Source organism: Vespula pensylvanica, chromosome 9 (assembly GCF_014466175.1).
Source record: "Vespula pensylvanica isolate Volc-1 chromosome 9, ASM1446617v1, whole genome shotgun sequence".
Classification (NCBI taxonomy): Eukaryota; Metazoa; Arthropoda; class Insecta; order Hymenoptera; family Vespidae; genus Vespula; species Vespula pensylvanica.
In genome coordinates, this window is record NC_057693.1 from 3200200 (window position 1) to 3202730 (window position 2531).

Consider the following 2531-nt stretch of genomic DNA (forward strand, 5'->3'; position numbering starts at 1 on the left):
TAATAATGTCGAAAAAAATTGAGGTAGAATAAATATGATTCGAATTGTGCGGTTTTTTCCTTTTGTCAAATAATATGCGAGGCGTTGCTATTCAAAAACTAAGTCGCGAATATCGTTGGTTTTCGTCGACGTACGACTCTGTGGGTCAAATCGTGTATGCCGGATACATCCACCGTACATCCCTTTGGATCACTTCGTGTATACCGGATATATCCGATGTTAGATGCGAAAGGGTTAAGAAGTTTGTAGCTAACTGCGTTGCTGAAATCAGAAGGATAGAGGCGCCACATCATTGGTGCAACGTTGATTCACTGAACAACCCGACTGATATAATATCACGGGAATTGTTACTCAGAGATATTTTCGGCAATGCCTGTGGTATGGTAAGATGGGCCTACATGGTTACACAATCCAGAGAATCAATGGCCCTCGTCATGAGGGCGAAACAGGAGCGTGTACAAGAGTTATAGCCCTTATTAATGTTTATCGCAACCATTAATGACGCAGATTTTATATTAAATAAAGTTTAAGATGGATAGTTGTCCTTTATCTTAGATTCATTTCCAACTGTAAGAACAAACGGAATGGTAAACCTGTACTTAGCAGGTCATCAACCGTACAGGAATTAGAAGAGATAATGATTATCGTATTCAGAATGAATCAAAAGGAATTACTTGCGAACGAATTCAAGCAATTAAGTGAAGGTACGTCAAAGTCTAAAAGAACACTGTCGAACTTACGGTCGTTCGTCGATTCAAATGGCTTGATTCGAGTCGGTGATAGGTTCTTTCATAGTCAAAAGATATGCTATCATTCTACCCTGTAATCATCACATAATGACATTGATTCACGTAAAGGATAACTTACCGCGTTATCGAGTTACTTGTAATCAGCCATTCTTCATCTTCAAACATCGACTATTGCAGACCAATGTATATTAAAGAAAAACGTCGTAGAAATCAAGGGAAATTAAAGGTGTACGTGGCTGTATTAGTTCCTCTTGCTACAGGAGCGGTTCATTTAGAGGTAGTAAGCAATTTGACGACCGAGTTCTTCATTGAATCCTTGAAAAGGTTCTTTTCACGTAAAGGAAGGGCATAGCACATATATTCAGACAATGCTACGACGTTCGTTGGAGCTCATCGTAAGTTAAATGGTCTTTAGGAGTTAGTTAAGGTTTAAAATTAAAAAACGCAATAAAACAGTGTGTAATGAATCACACGATGGTAAAAGAAATGTTATGCCTTTCTTTAATCGCCTAATGAACAATCTTAAGTTAAACAAACATACTATCAATCAGAGTATCAAACATATTATGATAATATGGTTCTCAGGAGACTTTTATTAACTTCATTCTTCGAAAGCAAATAAATTGTAGCAAACATTCCGAAATAGAGATCATGCATACAATAATAACTATGGTTGGGAAACTAGAAATTATACGGAAGATTACATGAAAGATTACAATAGGTTTGAAGCTGTTTATCATGTTTGTATCATATTAGTTCGATCTGTAAATTCTTGCATCAATAGATTCAGTGATAATTGCGGCAAAAGTCTTCTTCTTATATAATGTAAAACGTCTAGCAATTAAGACGTATAGTTTATATTTTGAAGAAAATTTTTATCACAATTTTATTTCTTTTTATATAATAATATATTTTATTCTTTTTAAAAATATTGTATAATATATATTAATGTATAATTATTAGCACTACCTTATATTAAGATTAACAAACTTTATAATCTAAATGTAATAATTCTTAAGGACACACTTACAAAATTAAAGACATTTTTTTTATATTGTTGCGGACGATCTTTTTTTTTCGCCTTAAATATATATAAGAATATGTATGATATAATGGTAACTTCACTGATTCCATTATTCGTGTATAAAAATCCGCGCCTTTTGTTGTACGTTCCCTAAATCATAACAATCAAATCAAATTGATCTACTTCGTGTTTTAGAACATATTATTTTTTTTGAACGAAGATTGATTAACATTCGAAAAAAACTGATTAATGCTCTTGAATAGTGTCGTATTTTTCCGAACAATTTAGAACTTGCATCACTAGATTATTTCAATTCTTTACTTTAATACAAACTTTACAAGATCAAACAAACGATTAACATGTTAAGTTAAATATTTATATCAAACATATCCAAAAAATCGGAGGAGTTTAAACGAACCGTAAGCACGCCACACTTTTGAAACTATAACCAACATACGTGTAAACAAATTAATATAAGATGCCGATATTATATCTATAGTAAGTTCAAATACTGATATATATATATATATATATATATATATATATATATATATATAGATGTATGTGCATACATATATATACAAACACATACACACATCTATATATGTATATGTATATATATATACAATGATATTTTTCGCTGTAAGAATATGAGAAGATATTACTAGAAAAATAATATAAAAGAAGTGAAAAAAAGATACTCGGATGCATAAAAAGAAAAGCTATATTATGCGACATTTATGCTCAATAATGTATAA